Source organism: Marmota flaviventris, chromosome 4 (assembly GCF_047511675.1).
Source record: "Marmota flaviventris isolate mMarFla1 chromosome 4, mMarFla1.hap1, whole genome shotgun sequence".
In the NCBI taxonomy this organism is placed as follows: domain Eukaryota; kingdom Metazoa; phylum Chordata; class Mammalia; order Rodentia; family Sciuridae; genus Marmota; species Marmota flaviventris.
In genome coordinates this window covers 243,819-264,683 of record NC_092501.1, presented here as the reverse complement: position 1 = coordinate 264,683, position 20,865 = coordinate 243,819, and the positions used below count along the sequence as shown (strand labels likewise).

Below are 20,865 nucleotides of genomic sequence, written 5' to 3'. Positions count from 1 at the left end.
AGTGATATGTAAGTATACTTATGATTCTTTCATCAGTATCAGCTTCTTTGTGATGTAGACTATTGCTGTTCTTTGAGGAACTATTTTGTTCATGTAAGACACAAAAATATTCCCTTTGCTTTCAATTATTTCCGGTAACATCTACCTTAACAATGATTTCCTTATGAACTTAATGAGGATACATTTTATTATTTAAACTAAGAACACTAATTTTTACAGAAAAGGTTTTTCTACTATTATACATTTCCTGATTAATCCTGGTTTATATTTTGGAGACTGGCTGATAATTTTTAGTTTTTTAATCTATTCAGTTTAAACCTGGTCAATTTGTTGGCTGTTTGTCTATCATCTATTGCATTGAGTAAATGGGATTTGGCCAATTTTATGGTTCCATTCTCTATTTTTTTAGATTATAGATATTACTGTCTTAAAGTTTCCCATAAAAGTCTTTGACTATTTTTGATGAGGGTAACTGGGAATTAAACTCAGGGGTACTGGATTACTGAGTGTTATCTCCAGGCCTATAGTGTATTTTGTTTAGAGACAGGGTCTCACCGAGTAGCTTAGTTCTTTTTTGTTGCTCAAGCTGGCTTTGAATGTGTAATCCTCCAGCCTCACCCTCCCAAGCTGCTGGGATCATAGGTGTGCCACCTTGCACAGCTATATCTTGCATCTTTTAATTTGATATTATGAAAAACTTGAATATACAAGTATACTATACTTAGATAATTATATTTCCATTAAGTATATATCTATTTATTGTGGTAACAATTTTTCTGTGTAATGTTTCTCTATGAAATTTCAGTATTTTATATATATATATATATATATATATATATATATATATATATATATATATATATATAAAATATCATTATGTTAGCATCATGTCCTTGACAGTATTTTACAAAATTTAATATTTTTGTAGCTATGTTGTAACTAAAAATAACAAGCCCATGTATCCCTAATTTTACGTAACCCTAATGTAGTTAATTTTAGCTGCTCTTTTCAGTGTTTGTACTCAAAAATTTGTCATTTTATGATAAGTAGACCAATGAAAAAAGTACATGTTAAATTCCATTTATCCAGGTCATCATAACATCTGATAAGCCTATAAAGGACACAGTACTGTTACTTATTCATAGATGATTGTGAGTTGTTTCTATTTATTTCTGCTTAGTAGTTAATGTGTTTCTACAATGTGTCCATTAGAAGCATAGCTCATAATTCTCTCATTATACATTCATTAAAAATATGAGTTTTTGAGGGACTCTTAGCATAACAGCATGAGGAGATCGATGGAAGTTCAGCCTAGCAAAACTAATGAACAGAAAAACAACAGCAACATAATTCCAACTATTTATAATTGCTGGTCCAGAAATGTAGAGCAAGAAAACAGACAAGTAAAAGTTAAAACTAAACTATTAAAGACAATAGAAATGCATGATCATCTACTTTCTTTGTAAATATTTAAAGCAACATATAAAACTGAATATGTAGAATATATGTCCTTAGTACCACAAAAAAAAAAAACACCTAATATCATGTGAGAAACATTTCCAGGATTATCTATTATCTTCTTTGACACTTGTTTTGAGGTTTCTTAAGAAAAACATGTAAAAGAATAGACATTATGTGCAGACTCAAGTGTTTAACAATTTTATTCATTACCCACACATATACATTTGGCTTGGTTCAAAAATTCTGGTTTAATTTTACCAAATTACAATTTTTTTTCAGGGCACAATCAAAATTGTTAGGATGTGTCTCTTGCAGTCTACCATGTGCTTAGGGCTATATTAGTTATTCACCAAAGAAAATCAGTCCTTATATGGGCTGAGAAAAAAAACTATCATTCATTTTCACTTTATCCAGCTTCTTTCTTATTGACTCTGTAGGACCTACTCTTTGTTGTACATTCTATATATCTACCAATTAACTAAGGCTAGAATAAGGCTAGAATGATCCTGTGTCATGATAATGAAAACATCCATAAGTATAAAAGAATGAGTTTCTATTATTTTAAGACATTATATTTCTGATTATTTCCTTTAGAAGCATTAGGAATGTCCATGGATTTTTTGCAAGTTGAATTGACTATGAGACAAAAGTGAATTCTGCTAAAGTGGTAGTATCAAATATAGAAAGTGTTTGTTCAGGATGTGTACATATTTGCAAATTATAATTGAAAGATGCCAACACTGTCGTTATAAACAGTAAAAGCATGGTCAGGCAAATTCTTTATTATTTTATTTTGATTTTTTTCTTAACTGTTGCTTACTGACAATGTGACCTATTTGTGTGACTTTAGAAAGTATTCTATCCTTTAAATAACTTCTCAGTCCTTATTCTTTATAAAATATTTCGTTCTAAAATAAATTTGAATATATTTTATTATTTGAAGTGTTCAAAAGTATATGGCTGATTCTGACAAATTTCCTAATCCGATATGTTTTTGTTTTTGAAGACTGGCAGATTTCTGTATTGCTTGTGTCTTCTACTTAAGTGAGAAGAGGGGATTTGCTGGTTCATGTTTTTTTTACTTTGTGCTGAGTGAATGTATTTGTGTCTGTTTGGTGGTCTTGTTTTTTGTTTCTAAATTGTAGCCCTGTGAAATTCCCACCAATGTTAATATCATCAAATGTAATATGGTCAAAGTAAGGAATATAGAAAGTAGCTTTCTTGTGTCTCTTTCTTCGTAATTTTGTTCTTTCTGCAAATGAGAAATAACAGATTCTGAAAAGTAGATATTTTTAAGATCAGGAAAAATGAAGTGTGTAAAAATAGTAAAAATTAGAAAAGGCCAAAAAAGCATATGTGCTTGGGCTTCTGATGAATGCATATAATGTTTTGAATTTTTGCTTGAATGTTCTCTAAAGTGTGTTGTTACTGTGTAGATAAAAAAATTGAGAGTCAAGACATAAATTCAGTATGTCCACATAGAACGTTTTTCATCTTTAACACGTCCTAGAGTGTCACATGTGTATTAAGGGATTCCTATACTCCTTATTGTGTAGTGTTTAGTGTCTTTTAAATCATTCTTGAATTCATTTTCTGAAATTTTAAACGGTGAGAGCAAAATATCCTGTGGAACATAAAATAATCAGTATCACAAATAATACATCCTGGCTTTTTTTAAATGTCATTTATGATTTATTAAAAAACAGTTTCAGCAAAGTGGAGGATACAAAAGCAAAACAAGAACATTAGGGATAAATAAAATAGATGCCTGTTTTGAGAACATCACCTATAAATGGGCACAATAACTTCATGAGTTATAAGACAGGGTAAGATTCCTTTAAATGTTCCTTATTTTCCCAGGAAACGGTAACGTAATGGAGAGAATGAGAACATAGATCTTAGAGGAAAAGAGTAATTATAAAACAAAATCTTTAAAAAGAATGTCAGAGAGCAGATCAACAGAGATATGGAGAGATCAATTTTCTTCTCAGAAAAGAAAGATGGGGTTGGCATGGCGCACACCTATAATCCCAGAGACTTGAGAGGCTCAGGCAAGAGAACCGAAAGTTCAAAGCCAGCCTCATCAGTTTAGCAAGGCCTTCCAAGCTGTTCCCAAACAACTCAGCAAGACCCTATCTATCTCTAAATAAAATACAAAAAAGGGCTGGGGATGTGGCTCAGTGGTTAAGTACCCCTAAGTTCAATCATAGGTACCAAAAAAATAAATAAATAAATAAAAACTTGCCATCCTCCTACCTCAGCCTTCTGCACTGCTTGGATTGCAGGTGTGCACCATTCTGCCTATCTTATGACACACAAGACTATAAAGACCCAATGAAACAATATAGACCAAAGTAGTTAATAAACAAGAAGCTGTAGCTCTGGGGTCAATTCTTCTTCAAGATATTATCTACACATACTATGCACAAAGCCTTGGTATACTGGGAGGAATTAGAAGATTAAATATAAGAACAAGGTCAGGATTATAAACTATAATGAGAGCCAGATACAGTGGCACGCGCCTATAATCCCAGCAGCCCAGGAGGCTGAGGCAGAAGAATCACGAATTCAAAGCTAGCCTCAGCAAAAGCGAGGTGCTAAGCAACTCAATAAGAACCTGTCTCTAAATAAAGTACAAAATGAGGCTGGGGATGTGGCTCAGTGGTCGAGTACCCCTGAATTCAATCCCTGGTACCCAAAAAATAAATCGTAATGACAATCATTTTATATCACTGTACCCAGAAAATAAATGAAGAGGATCAGGAGGCATATAGTGCAGTGATAGAGAGTCTGCCTGGCATGCAAAAGACCTTGGGTCTAATCCTAGCACCACTAAACAAAACTTGAAGAACACCAGAGAGTAAAGTGAAGAGGCTGCTCCTTTGTGACAGGATGCAAACGGTATGCTTACAGATTTTCTTGATTGATGTATCTTTCTAATTCTAGACTGGGTTTACAACCATAATAACTACTCCTTCCCACTGTCTAGAGAAAGAATTTTATAATATTACAAACAGAATAAAAGACAATATTGCTAAGGATTTTCAAAATTCCTATCCCTGAGCATAGGCTCCATACCTGTGGTATCAATGAACTTAGAATGTGAACAGTACAGGGGGCTGGGAATATAGCTGAGTTTTAGAGTACTTAACTTGAATGTACAAAGCCATGGGTTCAATCCCCAGCACCACAGAAAAAAAAAAAGTGAATTCAAATGTCAGTAGCATATGGTGACAGCTGGGCATAATCCCAATAACTTGGGAGGCTGAGGCAGGAGGATCACAACAAAGCCAGCTTCAGTAACTTATCGAGGACTTAAGAAACTTAGTGTGACTCTGTCTCAAAACAAAAATAAAGGGCTGGGGTGGTGGCTCAGCGATGGAGCACTCGCCTCGAATGTGCGAGACCCTGGATCAATCCTCAGCATCACATAAAAATAAATAAGTGAAATAAAGACAGAAAATAAATAAATAAATAAGATTTAATAAATAAATAAATAAAAAGGGCTGGGAATATGGCTCAGTGGTTAACTGTCCCTGGGTTCAATCCCTAGTACAAAAAAACAACAACAACAACAACAACAAAAAAAAAACTGTAAGGCTACATAGAAGAACTATTTTTAATTACATCTTTCCCAAATTATATTGTTTAGCCAAATTTGCATTCTGAGGTTGACTTCACTTTTAAGTCCTCAGTTTAAAATCCATGTCAACGGGCACAGTGGCACACACCAATAATTCCAGCAGCTCTAGAGGCTGAGACAGGAGGATCATAAGGTTCAAGACCAGCCTCAACAACTTAGCAAGGCCCTAAGCAATTTAGCAAGACCCTGTCTCAAAATAAACATAGGGCTGGGATTGTAGCTCAGTGGTGGAGCGCTGGCCTAGCACTGTTTGATCCTCAGTGCCACATATAAATGAGTTAAGCAAAGGTATCATGTCCATGGCAGACTCTCCACCCCTGCACCACATGCCTCCTGATCCTCTTCATTTGAGCTAACTTTACAGGCTGGCTAAACTGTGCACATCACTGCCCTGCAGAAACCCTTTCCTGGCCTCCCCAGCTACAAGGGGTTGACAGCTGAAGGTGAACTGGTTACTGACAGGTTTGGGGGAGAAGACTAGAATCCCAGGGAAAATTTCTCAGATGCCTGAAAAAAATATTGTTTAAAAAACAAATACATAAAACATAAAAAGGGTTAGAGCTGGGCTGGGGATATAGCTCGGTTAGTTAAGTGCCTGCCTTGCATGCACAAGGCCCTGGGTTAAATCTCCAGCACCACCAAAAAAAAAAAAAAAAAAAAACAAATTAGGGCTAGGAATGAGCCAGACACAGTGGTGCACCCCTGTAATCCCAGCAGCTCAAGAGGCTGAAGCAGGAGGAGCAAAAGTTCAAAGTCAGCATCAGCAACTCAGTGAGGCCCTGTCTCTAAGTAAAATATAAAAAAGGGCTGGGGATGTGACTAAGTGGTTAAGCACCCCTGGGTTCAATCCTCAGGACCAAAAAAAAAAAAAAAAAAAAAAATCTGAAAAAAGGGCTAGGGATGTGGCCCAGTGGTAAACTGACCTTAGGTTAAATCCCCAGTACCATAAATAAACAAATAAATGGCGAAAATAAAGCAACAAATTTCAACCAGAAGCTCGAACCAAAGATCTAAATGAATAAATCAGGAACTTGTAGTCTCTTGATTTTCTCCCTGAAAAAAAAATTTCTACATTTAAACAAATTTGTCAACTACCATGTTACAGACCATAGCATACTATCTATAGGCTCCATGATTCTCAGTTTTCTCAAATGAAACCAATACTCAGGGGCTGAGGTTATGGCTCAGTGGTAGTGCGCTTGCCCAGCACCTGCAAGGCCCTGGGTTCAATCCTCAGCACCACATAAAAATAAATAAAGGTATTGTGTCCAGCTACAACTAAAAACTAAATATTAAAAAAAAAAGGACCAGTACTCAATTAACTTCTGTTTAATGAGAATCAGACAGGTTTACATTTATGCTTGTATGCTTTCAATAATACCTTTATCTCCATCCTCAATCTAAAATTTATGTGAAAACAAAGACAAAACTACATACATGTACAATAAAGTTTTCTCTCTTTTTTTTTTTTTCCATTGTGGCAGTACAGATTGAACCCAGGGGTGTTCAGCTACATTCCTAGCCCCCCCCCCCCTTTTTTTTTTGGTATGGCGATGGAACAATTGAGGGGCACTTACCCACTGAGCAGCATCTTCAGCCCTATTCTGTATTTTATTTAGAAATAGGTTCTCACTGAGTTGCTTTTGCTGAGGCTTTGAATTCCTATTCCTCCAGTCTCAGCCTCCCGTCTGGCCACTACAATTACAGGAGCATTGAGCCCAGCCTAGCCCTAGCCTTTTTTTTTTTTTTTTTTTTTTAATTCTGAGACAGAGTGTTACTAAATTGTCCAGGCTCATCTTCAGACTTCAATCTTCCTGCCTCAGCCTACCAAATAACTGGGATTACAGGCATGTACCACTGTGCCCAGCCTACAATAAATTCCAACATGAACCCAAGCAAAAGATTTGTCTCTCCAGGAATAATGGCAAAGGCCTGTAATCCCAGCCACTCTAGAGGCTGAGGCAGGAGGATCACAAGTTCAAAACCAGCCTCAGCAATTTAGCAAGACCCTGTCTCAAAATAAAAAAATAAAACAAGCTGGGGATATGGCTCAGTGGTTAAGCATCCCTGTGTTCAATCCTTGATACCAAAAAAAAAAAAAAAAAAAAAAGATCTGTCTCATCAGCTGTCAGAGTGATCTTTCTCATCAGCTGTCGGAGTTTTGCTTTGTTTTGTTTTGTTGTACCGGGGATTGAACCCAGGTCTATTTTCCACTGAACTTTTTTCCCCAACTTTTTCTATCATTGAGACAGGGCCTTGCTGAGTTGCTGAGATTGTTCTCAAACTTGAGATTCTCCTGCCTCAGCCTCCTGGGCTGCTGGGATTACAGGCCTGTGCTGCCACCATCGTCAACCCCCACTGGAAGGTTTTCAAAACACCCTATCCACCTCAATGTGTCTGGGACAATACAAACTCATGATAACCACCACAGTAATATTTTTTAAATTTGCAACTTCCAAACTAAAAACCAGATTATTAAAGTATATTTAAATAAGTTTAAGATATGAATCAACAGAAACAAACTCAACATACCCACATTCTCCCTCTGTAACTATAAAGAACAACAGGGATGTGTGCTACAGTGAATGTTTAAGGCACTCAAAGCAATCATTACATATTATCAAAATCCTTTTTATAAAATCTTCATATTATGAGGGATTTGTTGGCAAAAAAAAAATTAAGAAAAAATATCTTCTTGGTGACACTACCTCTGACCACGACAATGTGATATTTAGAGAGAAACAAAATCATATTTAAAGCTGAAAGGAGCAGGAATCTTAGAAATCAAAGTACTTTTGGATTTTAGAAGTGATGAAACCAAGGCTAAGAGAAGTCAACTGATCATTTAGTTAAATAAAGAGGTCAAGAAATTTTACATTAATTTCTAATAAATAATAACCTTATCATTTACCACCCTTTAACAGTATTACAATACTGAAAAACTCAAGTGAGTTCTTCTCCATTTCCATACACATACACACACATATAAATATGCTTCAAATTTTAAAATCAGGAAAGACTAAAGAGCCTACCCTGATGGTGGCAACCATCAAAAGCCTAGGACGTCCTATACCTTCACAAGGAGTTCAGAAAAATCAACCTCATTTAAGTTGACTGATATCCAGGAAACCTTTTTCTTCTTAGCCATTTTCAATCTGTACTTAAAATGTACTTCAACCTACAGCAAGTCACCCACTGACCAAAAAAAAACCAAGCCATGCCTTATGTGGAAACAGGACTCTGAAGTAAGGAACTGGTTCACCTACATTCATGATACTAGCAATACCAAGTTTTTGTTTTTTGTAAGAGATAATAAAATGTATTCCTACATCTTGAAAACTTAAATTTGAACTCAATCAAATGCCCTTATAAATTTAACATTTAGTCAATCCTCAATGGAGATTTATTGGAAAAGCCAAAAGGAACCACTCATAAGACACAAATTTTAAAATCAAAGTAAAATTTCCCCCATTAAAGCTTATAATTAGCTTTCAACTGTGAACTGATAACCAAAAACAAATTAGTTTTAAGCTTCTCTTTAAGTGGCCTGTGTATATACATTCATGTATATATTTAATTTGTACCAAAACTGCTTACAAATGGCAATTCCTGTGAAGTAGATGATGATGACGTTGCAGGTAATTCTAGCATGTTTCCTAATGTACTGGTACTGGAGTCTGGATCATCCTGAAAAGATAAATTTATTGAGTTTAATGGCTCTTCTATGGTAACTTTTGTATCTCCTAGTGAAAAGGGGGCTGGGAGAGGGGCTGTTTTTTCATTGCTGCCATCCACTTCACTTCTTTGCTTATTTTTCTGTGTTTCAGTTTGAGGAGCTAATGGCAAGAATGACAATTTGACTGCACTGTGTCTACTCTCTGTCGTGCTGTCTTGTTCACTTCCCATGGCCATTTCTACACCATTCTCTGATTTAGGCTCATAATTGCAGGTGGCATTTGTCTGAGTTTCCTCAAAGATGTCTTCTATACTCTCATCCTCTGTGACTGGCTGTTCTGGGTCCATTTCAGAATCTACATCGTCCACACAAGTAAAATTCTCAAAGTGCAGAAAGCCATCCTTGATCATCTTTGTTACTTTTAACTGGAGTTCAGGGGAGTTATTACAAGAGGGTTCCTGTTTCTTAACAAGTGCTGTTGGACCACCAGGACTCAAGGAAGTGCAAACAATTGGCGACTGAACTCTTGAATCACTTTCCTCAGGGTCTTGAAAGGATTCTGATCCATCAGCAGACCCATTTAAATATTCTACATTGATCATGGAGGCCAAATCCTGTAGTCTCCGCAGTAGAATGTAACAAGATGGAGAATCTTGTCCATAAGCATTTTGGGATGTTCCACTGGCAGCCTACAACTGCACAGTACACCCATTAAGTGGCTCAGAAAAATTGGATTGACCATTACCGAAACAGCTGTCCTTGTCTGCAGGGGCATCTAAATTCACTGGACTGGAAAAGGGTAGCAGACAAATTCTTCTAGATAGTTCACAGGTCTGATCCATCCTGGGCCAGCATCAACCTGGAATCCAAAATCACAGTAATCAATCTGAGCTAATAAGATAAGTTAAGAAGATGACTCTTCTCTTCAAAATGGCAGTCATTTCTCAAGGCCTAGTGGCCTCTATGCTTTTCTGCTGTACTTCGAAGGGTGTAAAAAGTTCTCCTGGCTGAAGGTGGAAAAATGGCCTCAGGGAACCTCAGCAAACCCCATCTTTTAGAAGCTGGCAAATCCTGCCACAGAGAAACAGCCCGTCCCTTTTTCCTGCACTGCAGACTGGTGGACGCTTGGGTTAAACTAAAATTAAAATCCTGTTGGCTATCAAAATTCCTAAAAATCTCAAAACAGGAATTGTCCTCGTCCTCCCCCGCCCAGGGTCCAGCGGCCGGATCTCTTGAAGGGAGGGGGCTGCGGGATTCCAGAGGGGATTCTGGACACTGCACAAAAAGGTACCCCTCCTCCTTCCTGGCTCGCTGGGGCGCAGCGGTCCCAATAGCGCTGCACCCTGCGCCTAAGCCTTTGCGGCGGCAGTGCCCAGGCCGCGGGCAAGTCGGCCGAGGCGGATGCACCCCGAGTTCGCCTTCCCGACTGCAGGACTGCCCTGTCCACAGCTGCAGGCCCATAGGCCAGCACGCGGCAAAAAGAGAAAGCGAGGCGGCAGGTGAAGCCCAGTCAGGGTAGCAGCAGCCGCTACAGCTTGACAAAGTGGCTGTCGCCGACACCGCCCGCCTGGGGGCGCTCCTTCCCGCAGCTGCGGCAGCACCTCCCGAAAGCGCCGATCACACTCATCCATGTTCAGCAGCAAAGTTCGCAGCTGGAGGGCAGCCCCCCGCCCCCCGCAGGCGGCTCCCCGTGGGAGGGTAGGCCGAGGTGCGCACGGGCGGGCGGGCGGGCGGCAGGACAGGGGCCGCGGGGAGGAAGCTCGCGCCGGCAGGACCCGCCAGGCCTGAGCCCCGCAGGCAGTGATGGGGGCGGGAGGGGGCCTGCAGCTGCAGTGCCGTTGGCCACCAACCCCGCGCGGCAACCGGCCTCAGCGGAGAGATGAGGCCTTGCGACCCCAAAGCGAAGCCCACTCCCCGCACCAGAGCCGGCACTTATCTTCCTATGAAGGATCTTGGAAGTACAATTTAAGTCAAATTATGAAGAGGATTCATATGTTGTAAGTTTGACACGTAGCCACAAAGGCTGTGATTGTAGAAGCAAAGAGTCATATTTAATGTAGTAACTTCCAGGATCATGAGATCAAGACTTTGTTTAGGTCTGGTTAATTGGCATGAACCTGTTTTGAAGCCTGAACGGTAACTTCAGCACATTAAAGCTCTGAAATATTAGCTGACAATAACTAGTAATAAAATGAGAAAAGTTTTATTTCTCATGTTTAAGGGGTCTCTTAGGTTTTTTAGTAAATGTAAAAATCTGAAGGCAGAAGTCAAGAATTTAAACATCCTTCTGAGTGCCATCTCACTGAAAGTTAGGGTAATACCAATAAACCTCTAAGTGTAATGGCATCTTTAAATAATTACCTTTGTCTATTCTGGGAGACCAGTCTAAAATATACACACTATTTCTAGGCAGCTTTTGTTATACTGGCAAGGCATTTTCACAATCCATCCATTTATGAAAGGTGTCAATTTTTATTGTAGAATGTTTTGAGCAATATTACATTGGTGGATATTTTATGTAAATAACTGGCCTGTATAGGAACAAAATTTATTTTAATAATCTTTCTGACTATTGTCCAAATAAGCAAATATAGTATTAATCTTTAAGAACTAGCCTGATGGGCTGGTTTAGGTTTCTTATATGCTTTCTTTTCCTCAAAAGGTACTTCCAGACAGACATTTTACCATATGATAAACATAGGTAAAATTGACCATTATAGTCAGTACAATTAATCTAGGATTTAACTTAGTTTCAACCCTTCCATCAGCATTTATCTTACTATGAAGGATCTTGGAAGTATAGTTTAAGTCAAATTATTTATGGGTGGACTTTCCAGTACACACCGCAGTGTACATTAAAAATGGTCCTGAGAAATTGGGTCAGAGAAGTTTCCCCCCCATAATTTTTACTTACTTTGCAAACTCATGAAGCTGCAATGCTGTAAATTTTGCAGCTGGAAATTTACCTTCCTGTGCCAGGTTTTTCAGTAATTATTATGACAACAAGTTTAAAGTCTCCTTTGAAATCTGATTTAATTTACTGAATCATGTTTAGTAGCAGTAAGACTCTCAGTGTCACAATTAAGAAAAAATTTTCTAATATCTAAGTGTGCCTATGGGGTCTTGTTTTCCCCCTTTTTTATTTAATAAATTGAAAAGAGCAATAGTATTTAGCTTAATTTATAGACAATAGTACAAGTATTTAAATAATAATAATAATAATAATAATAATTTAACATCTTTATTTGTTCCTGAGTTTTGACAAAAGTCATCTATTGGCTATGTTAAGTCTAACATTAATGAGTTGGAGAGGGATTATAGTGAATAGAAATTTAATTTTTACTAATGTAGATTTAATTTTTTACTTTAATATAAATATTAAAAATAAAAATATAATATTTGTATCTTGAAATTAGCTTTAGTTGACTAATTTACTTTGGAATGAGACAAGAGACATAGTTTTTAACTTAGCAGCCATGGCCTTTACTAGGGTCATGAGATGTGGTGTCATTGGTGACAGGCCTTATGGGGCTTCAGGGACATCCAGAGGGGCTGCAACAGTGAAGGTCTTTTACATTTTCACTTTCTTCTTTGTTACAAACACTGGCACAAACTAGTTTTGGAATTGGCTGCTCCAATCTTAGGACGATACATTTTGCCAGTACCTCAGGGTTTGAGAGTCCTCATTTTTATTGCCTTCCTGAAAATAAAAACTGATATTTGGTATCTGGCCACATTAAGAAAGATGAATTTCCTCATTTCTTTGGTATTAGATGTCCCATTGAATGGGTAGCTGAGAGAAACCCACCTCACAGGCTGGAGAATTTGAGTATAGGGGACATGAAGGCACATACTAGAGAAGAACATCACTTACAAGGGCTTGGAGTTGAACCTAGAAAATCAAGGATCAACAATATATGTTTAAATTTTTCATCATAGAAAAAAATGTGAAAATAGGTAGTACACATTACATGGTCATGATGAAAAAATATCGTGGTCAACGGTGAAGAAAAGTCCAAGCTCCCTACTTCCAGAGCCCACAGGTATCCCATACTGTAATAACTGGTCATTTCTCTAGTTTCTCAGATTTGGACATATAAAAATGACAGAATTATTCATACTCAAAAGTATTTCACATTGATCTATTTTCATTTTCTATGAGAAACAAGGAGTATATTAAATTTATGTTAAAGTCATAGTAATTAACATACCATAGAAATGTGCAAAAACATTAAAAGTAGAGAGATATGTTAAAACAAAAAAAAGTTGTATCTATTTTTCTTTTGAAATGAGTGAATCAGTAAGCATCACAATACTAGACCTTAAACTATACTACAGAGAAATAGTAAAAAAAAAAAAAAAAAAAAAAAAAAGATACCAAAAGACATGTAGACCAATCTCCTACTAGAAAAAGGTGCCCAAAACATAAATTGAAGAAAAGATAGCCTCTTCAATAATTGGTACTGGGAAAACTGAAAATCCATGTGTAGAAAGATAAAATTAAACCTCTATCTCTCACTGTGCTCAAAAATCAATTCAATATATATCAAAGACCTAGACATGAGAATGGAGACCCTGTGCCTAACAGAAAGAAAAAGAAGATCCACATCCTCATCATTAGGACTTGACTTCTTGAACAAGACTCCTAAACACAAACAGTAAAATTAGGAATCAATTAATGGGATGGATTCAAACTAAGAAGCTTATTCTCCACAAAGATTCTCCACAAAGGAAACAATCTATAACATGAAAAGAGAGACTACAGAATGGGAAAATAAATCTTTACAACACACATATAGAGCAGTAACTCCAAGATATGTAAAGAACTCAACAAACTTAATGCCAAAAAAAAAAAAAAAAAAAGAGAGAGAGAGAGAGAGAGAGAGACATAACCCATCAATAAATGGACTAAGGAACTGAACAGACACTTCACAGAAGAAGAAATACAATTGATCAACAAACATATATTTTAAAAAAAGACCATCATCTTTAGCAATTAGAGAAATGCAAATCAAAGCTATTTCCATATTTAATTTCACTACAGCCATAGTGGCAATTATCAAGAATACAAGCAATAATAGTGTTCATGAGGATGTGGGAGAAAAGGTACACTCATGCATTTCTGGCGGCCACGTCAATGTAGAGTAGGTAAATTCACAATAGCTAAAGTATGGAAACAACCTAGGTACCCTTCAACAGATGAATGGATAAATAAAATGTTATATATATGTGTGTGTGTGTGTGTGTGTGTGTGTGTGTGTGTGTGTGTAATATTACTTAACCCTAAAAAGAATAAAATTATGCCACTTGCCGGCAAATGGATGGAACTTGAGAATACCATGCTAAGGTACATAAACCAATAGCAAACTTCCAAAGGCTTAATATTTTATCTCATGTGCAGATGCTAATTCACAATGGAAGGCACTAGAGAAGAATAAATGCACTTTGGATTAGAGAGAGGGAAGTGAAGGGAGGTAAAGAAGTATGAGGTTTTGAAGGATAATGAAATGGATCAGATATTATTACCCTGCATGCTTATACAATTACATGACTGGTGCAATTCTACATCATGTACAACAAGAAAAATGTGAAGTTATACTTCATTTATATATGCTGTGTCAATTATACTGTTATGTATAGCTAATTGTAACAAATGCAAAAAAGATAGAATCAAACAAATTACAAACTATAAGAATTAAAACACCGTTTTACTGAAATAGAAGGCAATATACAGACCAATGCACAGTAAAGAGAAGAAGGATAAGCCCACACATTCACTTCACACTCATCTTTGAGAAGAGGGCCAATAACACAGAATGGATAAAGGATAGTCTCTTTAACAGATGGTGCTGAGGACACTCACTATCAACATGTGGAAGAAAGAAAACCAAAACCTATCTTACACCATATCAAAACATCAACTCAAAGAGGAAAAAATGTAACAGTGAGATATGAATCTGTAAAATTCTTGGAATAAAATACTGGGGTCCCATTTACCAATCTCTTCCCATCCTACTAAGGTGACGAATATGATTTTTGCTGTGAGTTGATCAGTACACAGTGTTACATGTATTAAAGTATCATGCTATACCACACAAGCAGTTGAAGTTGATATTTTTCAATCTAAAATAGAAAAAAAAGAAAGAAGAGCATAAGTTTGTAAGCAAAATATAAAAGGAAAACACAGAAGAAACACTTAACAACATTGCTTTAGGAAATGGTCCTTTGGCTATGACAGTAAAAGAACAGGGGACAGGATCCATAAACAGACAGGTATAATTTCATTAAACCAAAAGCTTCTGCACAGCACAGTAAAGCATGAACAGGGAAAAGATTCAACTGTTGGAATGAGATAAATTTCTTACACATCACCTGAGAATAGTATAAAGTGTAAAATACACACAAAAAATCCCTATGTCTCTATTACAATAAAAAAACTTGAGGAAAAAACAGTGAACAAGCTGGACACAGTGGGACATATCTTGGATACCAGTGGTTTGAGAAGCTCAAGTGGGAGGATCAGAAGTTAAAAACCAGCCTCATCAAATTAGCCAGGCCCTAAGCAACTGAGTGAGACCCTGTCTCTAAATTTAAAAAAAAAAAAAATTAATCTGGGGATGTGGCTCAGTGATTAAATGCTGTGGGTTCAATCCTAGTGTCAAAAAAAAAAATGTAAACAGAGAGTAGAATGTTGTTTGCAAAGAAATGTGGCTAGGGTAAAATGGGGTGCTGAATCTTCAATGGATATAAAATTTCAATTGTATAAGATAAACAACTTCTAGATATTTGCAGAATAATTCTGTACTTAAAGCTTTACAATACTATAATATTCACTTATGTTTTCAGAGTACATATATCCTACTTAGTATTCTTACTATTGTGCAAGGGAGGAAGGAAGGAAGGGATGAAGGGAGAGAAGGATGATGGAGAGAGAGAGGAGGAGGCAGAAGGTAGGGAAAGGTGGACTAGCCCCAAGATGCTCTTCCTACACAGTCAGGATTTCTGCTCAAAGTGGACCTGTCCTTGAATAAATATTCTGCTGTTGCTATCATAATTTTTATTGATTTTTATCTTACTACTTATTTTTCATAAGTAAATTCCAAGAAGGCAATGGACTACTGGTATGAACCCAGCACATAAATGTAACCTGCAGGTGTACTGCATTTGGCCACCTCATGCACATTGAGTTTTCATTCCCATAATCACAGAAGTCCAGTGGGCCAAGGAAATATGGGAGCTATGAGAGAGTTCGGTAAAACATGACCATGTTCTAACCACAAATAAGTAAAAAAAGGGAGGGTGATGAAACCCAGGGAGGCCACACATTAACGTCCAACCAGAATTAGATTAAAATACAGAAAGAAGACAGCTTTGTCACTCAAGATACTTCTGTGTGTTAACCCACCTCTCCAGCTGAGGATGTGAAGGGAAAGGTAAAGCAGGGTGATCCACAGTCACTTTTCTTCCAGTTCTTTCAAACTCATTTACAAATCAGTTGGAGAAACTGTCCACAGTTATCAAAGTGTAGTAAAAACTATTACACTGTTCTGTGTAACATATTCACTGCTTTGGCATTAATGAACACAACATGGATGTGCAAGCGCTACAATATGACTTACTTGTAAGTTTGCATTTAGAATTGATATGTCATACTTAACGATAAATGTTAGAAGTCTTGCTAATAATTTAAAATGCTGTAATAAGAAGGACAACTAAAATACACATAAAGTGTACTATGACATGTAAAGAGATCACAGAAGAAAGAAATAGATTTCTGTGGCATGCTGTCAATGGCACAGGTCACCTGCTTTTAGACAGGGACTCTAAGTTTTCATTTTGCATTGGGCCTGACAAATTACACAAGTTGCCCTAAAAATACCAGTAAAAAGGAGCATATTTCACTGCAGAAGGTGCTGATTCTAGGATCTGGTAAGATAAACTAAAAAATGAGCCTGAACATAGAAGGAGGAAGAGAAGAAAGAGTAGGAGGAGAGTCTCCCAAGGTGTCCCACATGTGGATGCCTGACAAATGGCATAAGAACTAAAGTAAAAGATCCTGAAAGAGTGAAAGCTGAAAAAAATATGAGCAATAAAATAAAAACCTTTAACAGTAAAATATCAGTGAAAGCAACAAACTCATATGTATTTAGTGATAAAAAAATAATTGACTTCATTGATAAAAAGTGATGAGAACAGACAAATCTTTCATATAGAAGAGTTCAAAACAATACAGGAGAATAGCATCCCCTCCTTCATGTGGAGCTTAGCATCCTTGTCTTATTAGGAGTGGGCAGACTCAGTGACTTAAATGCAACAAATAGTTAAGGAATAAGGGGAAAGTATTACATTCCCAAAGGATGAACCTGGCACAAACTACTACTTTGAAAATGGATGGACTGTAGCACTTCAAATATTTCAGTGACCATCAGGTAACCTCATTATGCTGTGGCAAAAAGGCATTTCAAATCCATACTATTCCTTCCAAAATTATTTAATCAATTATTTTTACAAGTAACTGACAATGACCATTTTCGCAAGCAGGAAACAAACTATAGGATATTCTCTCCCTCGATGTTGAGTGCCTACCTTTTAGTAATCAAATAGAATAATTACTTTTAATTTTTTTTAATTAACAAATATTTATTGCACATGTTAATGGAATCGAGCATAATATTTCCAAATGCATGGTACACAGTGATCATATCTAATTATCTATCTTCTACTTTCATCCCTTGTCCTGCCCCAGCACCCTTTCTACTCTCAAGATATTACTATTGAGCTTCCATATTACTTTAAAAAAATCAATTCCAGGGTGTAGGTGGCAAACACAGTAATAGAAAAAAAGATTTCTGCAGCTACAAACAAGCACTTGCTGGAATGAACTTCTCCCCACATCTCAGAGACCATAAATGTTAACACCTGGCTGAGTCCCCTTTATCTCATTGTACACAATCAGAAAAACAATCTCCAGCTACTGCTTTTACTATGCTGACCTTAATTTTTCCATAAATCATCCAATTGGCTTCAATTCTCACCACATGAGAACAGGGGTTCCACTGAGATCATCAGAAACCACTAGGGCACCAAATCTCAAGGTCCCTCCTTTGTCACCCTATAGTTCACATTTTAGTGGTTTTCAGAACAAGAAGTTCTACCTTTCTTTTTAAAATCATCTCTTCCAGAAATCCATGTCATTATATTTTCCTGGTTTTCTTTTTCTTTTTTTTTTTCTTTGAAAGAGAGAGAGAGTTAATTTTTTAATACTTATTTTTTAGTTTTCAGCGGACACAACATCTTTGTTTGTATGTGGTGCTGAGGATTGAACCTGGGCCGCATGCATGCCAGGTGAGCGGGCTACCTCTTGAGCCACATCCCCAGCCCATTTCCCTGGTTTTCTATCTCCTTAACTGGATGCCCTCACTCTCCGTCTCCTTCATAGACTTCTCTTTTCCATTGCTAAATATAGGTGTGTCCCCAGCTCAGAGAAATGCTCCTTGTACTTCTGTATCTTCACCCACACCCAGGATTATGCTAAGTCTCATGGCAGAATTTTCCACATTCCCCTGCCTCCAAATATCCATTTTCTTCCCACTCCTCTCCTCTCACCTTCAGACATGTTCATGTGGATATCTAAGAGAAATCACAAACATCAATGCAAAAGCCTTCCTCAAGACAGCACTCTTTTCCCTGTCTCATGCGGTCTTTCTGCCCCATACAGGATTGGGTATCAGCAAGTACCCTAGAGTGCTCACGTCAAAAATTCAGCAATTGTCCTTGGTGTTTTCACCATTACACTCACCTCAATCCATCCCCAAAACCAGCTTATCCTACAGACAATATTATAAACATATATGTGTGTGAGAGAGACAGAGAGATACATATATTCAAAATATATAAGTATACAATTATATGTATATTAAATATCTATAAAATATATAAATTTAAATACATAAATCAGGTTAAACCACTTTATTCCTGTTACCAAGTCATGCCATCATGTTATATAATACATATTCTGTTGATAATCATATCCATGGGGACAGTTCTGCTAAATGGCCACAAATCCTTGTCATACCAAGAGACTTAAAAGCTGCTTTTGCCAAAAAGCACAGATTATTCACTGATGCCTACAGATGCCCAATGGACAACCACAAGTGAGATAACACTTGACATCTCTGAGATATATTTATTTTATTTATTGGCTTATAATAATCACAGCATAGAAAAGAGAAAGAAATGCCTGCAATATTAGTAAGGACTCCTGAAACATCCCAGGCACAACAGGAGTAGGAAGAAGCCATGACTGCATTGAAACCCTTACCCCACTTCTGAATAAAATTTTGAAAAATAAATATACATATATGTATATAAATATGTATGTTCATACACACACACACACACACACACACACACACACACTGGATGGTGAGTGTAACTCCCTTTCACCGCTGGATGATTAATTTCATACATACAATTAATGAAGATTTGTATGAAAAAAATTAAAAAGCTACTTGTAAAACAAGTACTGAAGGGCTTTCTAAAATTTTTAGAAAACAAGTCAGTCAATAAGTAGGCAGATACTCTGTTGGACGCTAAAAAAGTCAAAAGTATAGTTCTGGCGCCATCTGGTGTCTAATAAGGAGTTAGCACGTTTAACAATGGAAAGTACCCAAAATTACAAGTAGGGATGAGACAAGAATTCTTGAAACCTCAATAAGGGGTGGGAGATGCAAGTGGAGAAGCAAGAAAGGGAGGGCTTCTTAAGGAGGTCTTTATCTCACAGGTAGAAAAGGGTTGGAGCAGGTAAATGACATGGAGAGGGGTGTTTTAGAATAATTGAGAAGGTAAAACATTCATGGATGGTAACCTTAGATCATCATAGAAGGGGTCGGTACTCCAGATCTCTTTAGTGCTTGAATTCTTGGGTCAGACTTCGGGAATAGTAGCCCTCACAAGTATAGGAGTACAGGTTCCTTGCTGTTTTGTTCATGTCTATGTCCTCTTTGCCTAGAACAAAGCCTGGCATTGATAGTTTTATTTTAAAATTCAAGGTGTTATGTTTCCATATATAAAACTAAATGAGGGCTGTGGCTATGCCTAGAGGTAGAGTTTTCACCAATTATGTTCGAGGCACTGGGTTTGAGCCTCACCACCACATAAAAATAAAATAAAATAAATGTTTAAAAGAAAAAAAAAAAAAACCTAAATGATAACACTGTCAAAAATAGATCCCCTGCCCCATCCATGCCAAACTTCCTTTTAGAGAATCACGAAGCTGGGGCTTGGCCTTACACCAGACCAGTTGGGTGCCAGACCAGTTGGGTGCATGAGCTGATGGCAATATGCTCTCACATCCTCTTCCAGTCTTCCCACCCACTCTAGCCAGTCCTTTCTCTCCCCATGCAGTTCAAGACTCAGTGAGCTGGACAGAGTCTGGGTTTCTCCAGTTTCTCCAACCTGAGCTCCCCTGAGGAACTGCCCCTAGTCTCTGACATTCCACAGCTTGCCAGACTCAGACTGGCCACACAAACCTAGCTGCAATCTGATGAAACTGTGTTTCAGCTTCCCCAGCCTTTACTGCAGTACCAAGATTTCAATGCCATTTCATTTTGCATAAAGACCACAAGACATGCACTTACACTAAGGAGTGACCCTGCAAAGAGGTATCAAGATGGTGGCCACTAGCACACCCAGCACAAAGACCACAGGTGCAACCAGAGCCACAAGTACCACGCCAACGTATCTCCAGGCCCTGGCCAGTGTCTCCAGACTGAGGTGGCCATGCCTCAAGATGGTGGCAGTATTGGCAGCAAACCTGCAGTCCCCAGTGGGTATCCCAAGATTGCTGTGGTCATGTGTAAACAGATCTATGAGTACTGTGACAATAGACTTGCAGACATCAGAGGGCAGTGATCCATGATCCACCTGCAGTCTGCAAGCAGTCTCCAGACTAACATGTGGTGATCCATAAATGGGGGACAAATGGCAGGTGATAGGCAGGCAATAGGCAGGTCACTGGGCCTGTTCTGGGCGCTGGCGGCGGCTCTGTTCTGCCCCTACTCCAATTGGGGTGACGAGTGTACCA

The 20,865-nt window shown here is 37.6% G+C and overlaps 1 long non-coding RNA gene across 1 annotated transcript in view; it reads right to left on the bottom strand.

Annotated features, from left to right (window-relative positions):
• Positions 1–20,865, bottom strand: part of LOC139705394 (uncharacterized) — an 88,895-nt gene that overhangs the window by 67,565 nt on the left and 465 nt on the right. The window contains exons 2-3 of the long non-coding RNA XR_011707261.1: positions 9,526–9,639; positions 8,702–8,791 (exon numbers count right to left, since the gene is read on the bottom strand). This is a non-coding gene — a long non-coding RNA (uncharacterized lncRNA). The remainder of the gene's footprint in view (positions 1–8,701; positions 8,792–9,525; positions 9,640–20,865) is intronic.